Genomic DNA, 12693 nt, shown 5'->3' with positions numbered 1-12693 from the left:
TGAAATGGAACTAGAAGGACGTAAAGCTTTAGACTAAACATAATCTCATAGAAAAGGATGGCACAAAGAAAGAAAGACTGCTGCTGTATTAATAAAACGGTGTTAAAAGCGACCGTGTATCTTCTACAGAACAACAAACTAGACTGGAAAAGACAACGCATCTACCGTGTTCCTTTTTCTGGAAAAGATTAACCCAAATGTACGGGATTTAACAATATGACCCGATGTCCCTTACTTTAAATTGGCGAAGAGACCCCCCCCCCCCCCAAAAAAAGAAAAGAACAGTGTAGGGTATATGAACAATTTTGCTTCCTGCCAGAATAAAATAGGACATTTTGTTGTACCCATCCGCCTCAGAAACATGGTATTTAGTTGTTGCTTCCTCATGATTTGATTAGCGAATCAATTTGACCTTTGTGTAGCTCGTTCGGGTTTTCTTTTTTTAAGTATAACGTGAATATATTTGACTGTGACAAATTAAAAGTGAAACGTTTCTTTGAAAGTAATCATCACCTTTGACAAGGCAACGCCTTCACTCTGTGTTGAGGTTGGACTAGGAGAATAATGTTGTTCTGCAATATTATTCCGTTCACCCATCTTGAACATTGCAAAGTAATTGTACGTTTCAGATGTTACACATTTTGACCTTAATTGGTTCATTGTAAAACCGTCATACAATCTCGTGGTAGTCTAACAAACTGTAATATATTTGGATTTTAAAGACATATCTATGACTATATCTACAATATTAGAGGTCATTAAACTGACAGTAAATCAGTTGGATTATCCACGGTTAATACAGAATTACACGAAGAGTCTTATAATAATAATAATAATAATAATAATAATAATAATAATAATAATAATAATAATAATAATGCTTTGTTAATACTTTTTAAAGTTTGAATTTTACACACACACACACACACACACACACACACACACACACACACACACACACACACACACACACAACTTCGGTTCTATTTATATAACAAACAACACCTTTACCAAGTCTGTTATTATGTTTCAGGAATAAAGTTCATTTGGTTTTGAATATTGACTCTCCAGTGTCTATTCATTATCACCACACCGTCAGGGTGTAACATAAACAAATGAGTTTAAAAAAAAAAAACTACTCTCTAGAGAGCGGGATGCTGTCTCTGTGAATGTTGTCTTATGTTCTGTTTTTTTTTTTTTTTTTTTTTTTTTTTTTTTGTAGAGTCATTGTTTAAAACTGGTTTGAACGTTTCTCTGTCGACCAGAAATATAAAAAATAAAGTGAAGTGTTGTGGTTTTTAAAGATTATCCGTTCTGAACGCATCATGCGTGGTAATAGATTTAAAAAGCCTGTTTCATTCAGTGAGAGTTTCTTTAAAGAATAACGTTTTCTTGCTTACAACACGTGAAAACTGCAGTTTCTCTTAGTCTGAATTCTACCTGGGCCCTGACTTTCCGGAGGCTAATATTTATCTTTGGTGGTAGACGCATTTCTGACTGCAGATATTTGGGGTTTTTTTGGACGCACTGAAACAAAAAGCATTTTCAGGCTTATAAATAAACAACAGTTAGGGCCTACATGAAAAATACAGGCCTAGACTGTCTTAATAATTAATGTCCAGTTTCTAATAAGAATTACGACCAGCTCACGCGATATTTCTAATATAAAATAGGGTATGTTTCCCTGCAAAATTATATTAAATTACGCGTCTAAATAGAACGTATTTTATCGTTAACCAAATCATCTTTATTTTCCATCAAAGTATTTGTGTACAAATAACCCGTTTTCAGGTCATTTTTTTCTATGTATCAGGTGCAAGGGGGGTCAGCGATAATCTGAAGAGAAACGGAGGGGTCACATTTTACCCCCCTAACATCTGGACAAGCAAGAAGGATTGCTATTTTAAGAGTCTTGAACGCATTTACAAAATGAGGACTCCTATTAGAGCAATTTGGGACACAGCTTGCTAAATATATCTTTCATTCCAACAGGATAATTATACGCAATTCACAGCCTGTAAGAAGCCCCGCTTAATGTATAAAAAAAGACAAAAAGAAAATCTAAACGGGAGAACAGAGAAGACAGGCGCGTCTATTGCTCAGTATCGGGGCGTTTGTCATTATCTGAAATTACTTGCAGGTGGGAACTGCAAAACAAGAGAACTAAAAAGAAAATGACATGATACGTGCACGACAAAAGAGAAGCCAGAAAATCAATAAAATCAGTCTAGTCTAATCGATCAAGCAAACAAAACAAATTGGATCGATTACAGATGACAGATACAAATGTAGTTTTAAAAAATATACAGTCAGAGGCTTTTTTCTTTTTTTGTTTTCTAATTTTCTAATTCTTCACACATCTTTTTTTGCATGTAAAGGAATATTTTTTGGTTACTAAACTTACAGTTATCCTAAAAAAGATGACATAGTTACACGATCCACTCACAGACTAGTCTAATGATAGGACATATAGTGAATTTCATATTGCAGCGTGTAAACGGCTTAAAACATTTATATTACAGTATATGTAAACACAGCCATTCTGTGGGATAACTAGGGGGAATTGTATCATGTAAATTGCGTCACACCAAAGAATGATTAATGACCCCGCTTTTTTATTTATTTATCTATTTTTAAAATTGACTCATTATTTGAATAGGAATCTGAAAAAATGATTACAGCTCACCGTGTCAAATGCAGTTTTTACATGCAGTTCAAGATAGGGTGATACATGTAGTTTATATGCTCCACTGGATACTAGACATTAGTACCCTAAGGGCATTACAAAGTGTTACAATGCAAAGATTAATTCGCATGCTTCAGAATAAGATAAGAATCGGATTTGTGGTATTTTTTTTTAACAAAGTCATGCTTTCTTACACACATTTGCCTTACAATAAAACAAAATACTAACACAAAAATGTAACATGCGTATATTGGTATTCTATATCTATTTAACAGATAAACGATAACAGGATTTTCTGAACGGTGTAGCATTTTTGTCATATCGCATTTTATAGCATACAGTAGAATATTTCCGTTATGCCAAATTACCTTTGTTATAATTTATTTTTTGATATAAACACAAACTATATTAATTAAGAATTCCTTTTTTAATTACTCTTCTTCTTCTTCTTCTTCTTCTCTTCTTCTTCTTCTTTCTTCTTCTTCTTCTTCTTCTTCTTCTTCATATTATTGGCATTGTTAATAGTATTATTAATCCCTTACTGGCTGCCTCAAGGGTATTAATGTTAATATTATTCTTGTATATGTTTCTTATATGACTTTATTGTACTGTTACAGCGGCAGTAGTTCGCTGTCAACTTAACTTGTCATTCAGTTGCTTGATTGGGTCATTAACATGTTGTAACCAGTCATTAAATTAATTACTGTGTGATTTGTTCACAAAAAATCAAGAACAGGGGAAAAAACAGACGTGCGTTGCACAATAATGGGATGTGTTAATGTAATGCATTCCTTTTTAAAGGAAACGTATGGAGCCCTATGTGAGGTGCTACTATTTGGTTTATTTATTTATTTATTTATTCATACCACTTGTCTCAACTCCAAAATACAGATTTGCGCAATTTAAATATATCAATTTACTAACTGCAGCTCTCATATTATTTAACGTCTGTGCGATGAATACCTATCCAATTGATGAAAACAGAAGCCAGCTTCCGGGACAATTTCTAATGTCGTCTCGTTTTAACTTAAAAGGCATGTTTAGCCCATCACAAAACAAACAAACAAACAAAACATCAAAAAATCAAGAAGTGAGGTGCTTAAAAGTCAAAAACAGACGTGCGTTGCATTTTACCCGACATTTAATAATGGGATGTGTTAATATGTCTGTTAATATTGAATTACTGGGCGTGTCTAACTTGAGATGTTTTAATCAACCCCTCCCTGGGATGCATTATTAATGAGATGCGTGTCATGTAACCAATCAGGAGCAGTTAGTTTGAATTTTGAATATTGGGTGTGGTCACTTTCATGTCCAGAATAAAATGGTGAAAAATCATAACTTTGTCTGCAGTGTTGCGTTGTATTGGTTTTCCGTGTCATGCATAGTGATAGACAGTTTTTAGACGTCACAATCGACAGCTGTCAACAGTTGCTTCAAGCAGCACCAACGTATGGTTATTTCAGTTGTGTTTTCTGCTAAATATATTGGTATTTTACATGAAGCTGTAATGTGTTTAGTGTCCTGTAGGTGGCTTGGTGTCAATATTATGGTGGATTAAAACCCATGGGGGGGGGACGGGGGACACGTTCCAAAATGTGCCAGTTAGACAGAATAGTCTAAAAATAACCTCACTGTTTGTGTCCATTGTGCAATGCGATTTTCCTTGGATTTCAGCAATAAGTGTTGTCCAAGCTTGTAAAAATTAGAATTCATTCTCCCTCAAGTTCGCTTGATTGTACCCCTAACAGTTCTTAATGATCATTTCCCTTAAGCCCTTCAAGAATAATTCAATCCTGATACCTGCTTTATGAATAGTTAGTCTTCTATGCTACATGGCAGTAATCTTTTTACAACACCTTGCAGAAAAGGTTGATGCAGTTTCTTTGTTTTTCTTCTTCACTTTGTTGCTATTTGCTTGGGGCTGGCCAGTCAACAATCTTATAGAATGTTCTAGTTTTAATGAGTTTTATGGATCCCTTGTGGATTGGTTCAAGTAAAAATGGACTTACCCTCCTAGACGAACAGATAAAGGCATCTTGATGTTCTAAATGAATAACAGAACGGTCCTTCGTTCTCTAAGGCGAATGCGACGACGGAAGATTGAGAATGGATTAATTTGGCTACTCCAAACCTCCTTTTATATACCTTTCCAACCCCCTCTCAGTTAGCAGTGATTACTGTCCATGTTTACATGTGGCAGAGAAAAAAATGTTATTGAACGGAGAGGCAAGTCATTGCGGCAAATTATAGGCCATTTTACATCGTGAGGTTATAATAATAGGAGTCCAATTTGGACAGGCAGCTTCTAGCCTTCCAAACAGAGCAATTACTGAAAAAAAGGTTTGGAAACTAGAGAGAGTGCAAGTGAGAGAGAGAGAGAGAGAGAGAGAGAGAGAGAGAGAGAGAGAGAGAGAGAGAGAGGTTTCCCACTGTGCTATTGACTGAGCTTTTAATTGTAGGATAGGAAATAATATAGATGGTGTGTTATTACAAGAAACTCCAGCTGTCATGAGCATTATACAGTGATAATTATGATGATTATGAATGTTATTATCACGAGTGAGCTGATAACTCTGCTAATGGCTCTGCTGCTTTCTCATGTATGTAGCTTTCTTATTATTTCTACACTGGGAACAGGCCAATCCTTGGTTATGAAGCCCCTGGATTACAAGTTGCAAGTTCAGGATCACTGGCCCCCAACTGAAGGCCAATCCAAGCTGTGATTCTTGCATTCTAGCAGGGAAGATTGCATGACAAGGAAATAGTCTGGTGGGTAAGATGGAATGAGCCTACACCTGTGTTGTGTTCTTTTTAATTCAGATTCTTAACATACTGCCTATAACAGGTATCCAGTCATATTGAAAGATATTCAGTTTGCATCATTTTTAGAAACTGCAACAAAGCATGTAAAATAAGTTGTATTTTTTCTCTCTCCCCCACCCCTTTCCACAACAGAGCGAGGGGAAAAGTTCACTTCTCACACTGGCTTTTGGGTTGGATAAAAGGTGAGCATGTGTAATATAAACCTCTAAACGATGGCCCATTAAAGCGCTTGATTCAGATTTACTCTACCTGTTGGGAGGCTAGTAGGGACCTACTGGCTCAGTCCTATGGGATGATTTTTCTAGATAACGTCCCAATAAATCGACTGATTCTAGTCAGATCGGGTATCTGTTTAAACATACTTAATACTTCAATCAGATTGCAAGAGGGATATATCATAATTGCTGAAGCTAATTTCGTATTGTAGGACTGAAGATTACTGGAGTTTATTTGCTTCCAATGGAGGATGCACTCACTCTTCAACCATCCAGTTAGAATAAGCTGTCCGTGTTTGTTCTGATACTGTCGTCTGTTCGTCACAGCTCCCTGCTGGGACACAGTATGTGTTCACCCATGTCTCCATCAACAACTGATTTTCATACTTGAAAAGTTCTCAACGACAGCTGCAGTTTGTCTTTCTTTCCGCTGCGCCATTTTGCCTTTCAGTTGACCTCCTGCTGATTTCATTCTTTTTTGCGCTTCTATTTTCCAATGAATAACTGGCACCTAGAAATCACAATCCAAGTACAGCCTCACAGTTCAGAAGTTCAGCATCAACCCTGAACAGAATAGATGATGTAAAATATCCCCTTTGAGCCACTGCACCTGCTTCAGAAAAGACTCCTAAAAGCTGAATTTGCTAAGTGAGGTTGATAGAAAAATAGGAGCGGGAAGCTGTAATTTCTATCCTCTGCGTAAATGCGGTTTTGTATAGATATTTTCTATTTCATGACTCAAAGTTGCCTTACAAGAATTTAGATATGTCATAGAAATTAAATACTGTTTGCAATGGTACAAAAGTACCCTTTAAATACCTTGTGTCCCATTAAAGACAATTCCTGATTGGTCTGCTTTAGCTCAGGTTGACGGACATGGAATACTGTGTAGTGCAAGTGAAATGTCATTATAGGACAGCCATTGCCATATTGCCTTAGAACCATTCAGCATTAGGGTGAGACTTGTAGCAAGATTCGAGTTTGATCTGGAGAAACTGTCCAGTATGTAGGGACTGGTAAGCTTTCAAGAAGAAAAACACAGGCATTGCAAGTATTTCTTACAGCAGAAAAAAAGAGCTATTTTGTCAGCCTGATGTTTCTGTTTTTCTCTCTAGATTACAAGAGATCCCCTCCGAAACTGAATTAATTAATAGAAAGCTGAATCCATGGGGTATCAGTTTTATACGGCAATTAAAACAGCAGCATGAAAGCGAAATCAGGTTTTCATTTACAAAAACAAAGTAACTTCCACTCTGGCAGGAGTGCTCAAGACTCCAAATGAACTCCCGACTCATATTTCACGTCGCTTTATCTTGTTTGCAGTCTTTCAGTAGATGTTGTTATGCAGTTATCGAGCTATTGGAAGGGGGCTTTCTACCCTTTCTTCCTCTTTTTTTATCTCCATTTCCCTCCTCCCTGTTTTCCTTTCCATATCAAGAGGCTTTTAAAACTGGACGATTGAGTGGATCAGCATTAAAGACAGTATATTTTGTGGCCACTTTAAGGTTGTATTTTTTTCTAATCAGTTCTTATCCGAGTTCTGTTGCTCTAGCATTAAGCTCTTGTCCCCATTTTACTTTAACAAGACATTAAATTCACTGCAAACTGATCACCCTGGCTTTTGTTTCCTCATTACAGAATGTCATCTCAAAACCTGAAAATTGGATATATGTTTGAGCAGGTGGGGCCAACAGAGACAGGTGAATTGAGTTACAGTATTGCTGATGAAGATTGGTTGAAGAAAGCATTAAAGCTCATTTCTTTTGTATTACTTTGGCTGGGAGAAGAACCTGCAAGTATCTCGTCTTTGTGAACATGGCCTTGTTTATTTAAAAAAACAACAAAAAAAAAAAAGAACGAAACATCTAATTTCACTTTGTTGTACCAACATCATCCTAATTCATAACCAAAAGGCTCAGAGATTGTAACACAGTAGCCTCGGGCCAGCTCTCTCCTCAGCCTCTGCACACTCTCACAGGCGCAGTGTGCTGTGTGTTTGCTTGTTTGGTATTTATTAGCACCGGGTGAATGAAGTACATTCAAGCTCTTAAAGGCACATGCTTGCTGTTCTTAAACCATTACAGAAAGGAGAGGTCAAGTAAACTTGGTGCCTGAAGACAGGATGTGTCAAGAACTCCAGTGACTGTCTTAGGACTCTCTCTGATCCTTAGAAAAGTTTATTGTGATAAAGTATTTCTCTTTTTTTTTCTTTTAAATGTTCATGAAAAATGAAGAACAATGGCACTGGCTTAAGCCTGGCACCATGAGCCTTTCTCTCACAGTTCTGATGCAAGGTTATGACTTAAATTTCGCTGACAAAAATACAAGTTGTATTTATTTATTTTGCACCACTGTTTTATAGGTCTATATAGAATGCATTCAGTTCACTTAGGGAGATGAAAATGAAAAAAACAGCATTTTTGACATCAGTGCAACCTCTTCAACACAGTCTACATGTAAAAAAAATCCCAGCAGAATCGTGACATGTGCAGATCTATGACACTTGTAGTAAAAGAACAAAAACTGTAGTTTTCATAATAAAAAAAGTGCTTCCTTGATTATTTTCTTATCTGATTACTACCATGTTTATAATTGTTGCTAGTCATACACCAAAGTACATATGATACAGTGTACTATAGGAATTTTAGTTAAGGTAAATTATTAACAGGGTTTGTTATTTAAAGCATTTATTCCTTTTCTTTTTAAAACCCTTTAAAAATGCAAAGACGGTTTTTAAAGACTGTTCCTTAAAACAGTCCTGAGGTTTTTGTGAATAAGTCCTACTATGTTTTTAAAACTGGAGAGTTGCAATGTAATATATATAATTAATTTGTCATTTAGAAGATGCTTTTATCCAAAGCGACTGTGACAGAAAATTGAGTTCTGGTGATGAATCTTCCTCCCGACCTGTGAGGGCACTAAAGAACGAGAGGAGAAGTATCTGGAAGGGCTGGCCTGACAGTTCATTTCCGGGACCGGGAAGTGTGTCAGCCTGGAAAGAAGCGAGACTCTGTTGTAAGACCGTATTGATTTGAAAGACAAACGAGGGGCAGCTGCAAGTAATAAGGCAGCTGCAACCATTTACCTAGATATCATGCGGGATTACATATAGGGGCCAGGGTAATGCTGATCTTTTCCTTCGTTTGGGCAAACGTTTGGAGAGAGAAGGAGTGAGAGAGGAACTCTCATTAATTAAAAGAGAAATACGTGTTGTGTGTGTGTATTGTTAACTTTCTGTGTTTTTGTCACTGTAGACAGTTAAAGCACTTCTCTGGAGCTGTCAGAAAAAGGGTCAGCACTATCCGGAGCACCAGTACACTCCACACAAACCTGTGTCTGCACCGAGCACCTGCACGTCTGCACAACCCAGGACTGGTGACTGCGTCTTGTGTTTTTGTTCGGGACTGTGCCCTGTTTTGTTATCCCCACGCTTTACACATTGTTGTGTATAGCTGGGGATTTATTATTTAACGGTCACCAGACCTGGATTACCAATTAAAGCACCTTGTTCACTGAAATACTGTTGTCTGTTCATCAGTCCTGCACCGCATCACCGCTACACCTGTTCCCGTTACCAACCACTTTGCCACACGTGGTGTTAGCAGTGGGATGGACCGCGATGCACTGTCGGAGCTGCTGCAGGCACTGGAGATCAGACAGGATGCAGAGGACAGATGGAGGGAGGAGCGCTACACGGCGCTCATTGAACGGGTAGGGCTGGCTGTTGCCGCAGGAGCGATCCCCACGGTAAATTAGTTGCTGTCGCCCCTGAAGGCACAGGCCATGAAAATGATGGCGGAGGATGACCCAGAGGCATATTTGGTGGCGTTCGAGCGGCTAGCAACCGCGGCGGGATGGCCACGGGAGTCCTGGGCAAGCCAGGTGGGACCTTGCCTGATCGGGGAGGCTCAGGCAGCCTACCAAGCCCTGAGCGACCAGTACGCCACCGATTATGACCTGGTCAAGCAGGCTATTCTCCGCCACCTCAACATCACCGCGGAGACCCACCAGACGCGGTTCCGTGAATACCGGAGAGCACCAGAGACACGCCCTTGGGTGGTCGCAGAGCGGTTGTGCGACCACATGGTCCATTGGCTGACCCCTGAGAAGAAGACCGCTCAACAAATGGGGTAAGCCATTGTGGTGGAACAATTCTGCCATGTGGTCGGTGCCGAAACCAAGGCATGGATACAGCGCCACAACCCCGACACCCTGGAGGAGGCGGTAAAATTGGCCCAAGACTTCGAGGACTCCCTGACGTCGGCCCGGGTTGGGATCCTGTCAGTCCTTGCCCTTCGCAGTCACCAACCTCTCAATCCCTCTCCTCCAACACAACCATCACCCTCATTCCCCGGACCAAGACCTCCCAGACCGCCGACCCCGTTGGGCCCCCTTGTCTCCCCCTCATGGAGACCAAGGTTGGCCCCTAGCTGGGGTAGAGGTGTTTCCCCTCCCCCCGCTGCCCTACCGTCTTGGAGACAAGGCTAGGGTCTGGTGGGAGAGTGCAGTAATGGTACCAAACGCCAGTCAAAGGGAGTGGGAACGCAGTGTGACCGAGAGAGCGAGGTTACTGGGCCAACTAGGGCAGAGGCTATTCCAGCCCCTCTCAATGTACCGGACCTGTGGTACTCAAGCTCGGACATAGTGTGGGGCCAACATAACAACCCGTCACTAGTGCACGCTTGGGGGCAGGTCCGGTCCATTGAAGGTAAGGATGTTGATGGCGCTGGGGCGCTAGTATATCCACATTTCAGTATTAAGGGACAATTACTGTATAGGGTAAACCTAGCCACGGGCACAGGACAGCCTGTAACACAATTGATGGTTCCCCCGTCTTGTCGGACCGAGGTCATGAGGCTGGCGCATGATATCCCTTTTGCGGGGCACCTCAGAGCCGTGAAGACGAGGGAACGAGATATGTAGCCACATGCCCAGACTGCCAGCGAGTAGCGCCGGGTCGAGTGCGCCCCGCCTCTTTGGTCCCACTGCCCATTATTTCTACTCCTTTTAAACGCATTGCAATGGACATAATGGGCCCTTTGCTACCTTCTGACTCCGGGTATACGTATATATTAGTAGTGGTGGATTATGCAACGTGATACCCGGAGGCAGTTCCATTGAGGTCCACTAGTGCCGCTGCAATAGCCACCGAGTTAGCGCAGATTATGGCTAGAGTAAGGACCCCCTAGGAGATTTTGACTGATCACGGGACCAATTTTCTGTCCAAAACGTTACAACAAGTGTACAAAATATTAAAAATACGTCCCATCAGGATGTCCGTTTATCATCCACAATCCTCCCAACCTGTGAGGGTGCTAAAGAATGGGAGGAGAAGTATTTGGAAGGGCTGGCCTGACAGTTCGTTTCCAGGACTGGGAAGTGGGTCAGCCTGGAAAGAAGCGAGACTCTGTTGTAAGACCGTATTGATTTGAAAGATAAACGAGGGGCAGCTGCAAGTAATAAGGCAGCTGCTACCGTTTACCTAGATATTATGCGGGATTACATATAGGGGCCAGGGTAACTCTGATCTTTTCCTTCGTTTGGGCAAACGTTTGGAGAGAGGAGCGAGAGAGGAACTCTCATTAATTAAAAGAGAAATATGTGTTGTGTGTGTGTATTGTTAACTGTCTGTGTTTTTGTCACTGTAGACAGTTAACACAGTTCTCTGGAGCTGTTGGAAAAAGGGTCAGCACTATCGGGAGCACCAGTATACTCCACACAAACCTGTGTCTGCACCGAGCACCTGCACGTCTTCACGCACCCAGGACTGGTGACCGCGTCTTGTGTTTTTGTTCGGGACTGTGCCCTGTTTTGTTATCCCCGTGCTTTACACATTGTTGTGTATAGCCGGGGATTTATTATTTAACGGTCACCAGACCTGGATTACCAATTAAAGCACCTTGTTCACTGAAATACCATTGTCTGTTCATCACTCCTGCACCGCGTCACAGCTACACATGTTCCCCTTACCAGCCACTTTGCCACAGACTTACAGATACTGGGGTGAACAGTGCTTCACATCTGCTGCTGCAGAGTCACTTAGAATAGGACCTCGGTTTAAAGTCTCATCCTACAGCTTGAAAATTTTGACTCGTCGCTATACGTGGATATTTGCTACACTAATGAAAGAAAACATTAATAAATAATTGTCGTAGTTAACTGGTGTGCCCCTCGAGATTCCTTGGCTGAAGATACACAAGGGCTTTGTCATTCATTACATGTGTGTTTTGACTAATTTTCAGATAAAAGAAATGTAGGCAAGCATCTGAGGTGGAAAAAGTTATTTTATTCATTGCAAATATTGAGTTTGCTTAGCCAAAAAATTGTTTGCATAAACGTGATGACTGTTCCTAAAATAAGTCATGTTTGTGTGTTTTTTGTTTGTTTTGTAATTTTTACAAAGGGGTAACAGTTTCCAGTGAAAATTAAAATCAGTCGTGACGGGGGGTGTGGGCGGTCAGGCAGGTTGTTTGGGTTCAAGTTTTCCACTAGCTTCTAAAAGCAGAGATGGTTCAGGTGAGGAAATGTATTTGTAAAATATTGTATGCTTCCAATCTAGTCACCAAACTAGTTTAGGTTGATAACCTGAGTAGGGTTTACGAGGGAGTGTGCAAGGAAAGGTAATTCAATCCATTGTGCTTGGTTTATGCTTTTGGTGGTGGGATTCAAGCTTATCTTTCTCGTTTCCATAGAGTATGATGTCATGCGGCCTATGACATCATGACCCAGCTGGAATATCAAGTACGCTGTTTATTTCTGAAAGAGTAAAATAATAATAATAATAATAATAATAATAATAAATATAATAATAATAATAATTTTAAATTAACAGGGGAAAAACAAGATGTAAAGAAATTTCTAAACTTCTACAAAAGTGTTTTAAAGTTCACCAAGTGGTTCTCGGCAACGAGGACAGAACTCGACACACACACCACACAACACACACAACACCCCACACATACTATA

At 40.1% G+C, this 12693-nt stretch overlaps 1 long non-coding RNA gene across 1 annotated transcript; it reads left to right on the top strand.

The window, feature by feature from the left end:
• The first annotated feature begins 5178 nt into the window (after positions 1-5178).
• On the top strand, positions 5179-8451 carry LOC121323777. Its single transcript, XR_005951176.1, has 3 exons — positions 5179-5458; positions 5645-5694; positions 7366-8451. It is a non-coding gene; the product is annotated as an uncharacterized LOC121323777 (long non-coding RNA).
• Positions 8452-12693: the final 4242 nt, after the last annotated feature.

The sequence above is a fragment of the Polyodon spathula genome, chromosome 12 (genome assembly GCF_017654505.1).
Source record: "Polyodon spathula isolate WHYD16114869_AA chromosome 12, ASM1765450v1, whole genome shotgun sequence".
Lineage (NCBI taxonomy): Eukaryota > Metazoa > Chordata > Actinopteri > Acipenseriformes > Polyodontidae > Polyodon > Polyodon spathula.
This window is presented reverse-complemented; position numbering and strand designations above follow the sequence as displayed.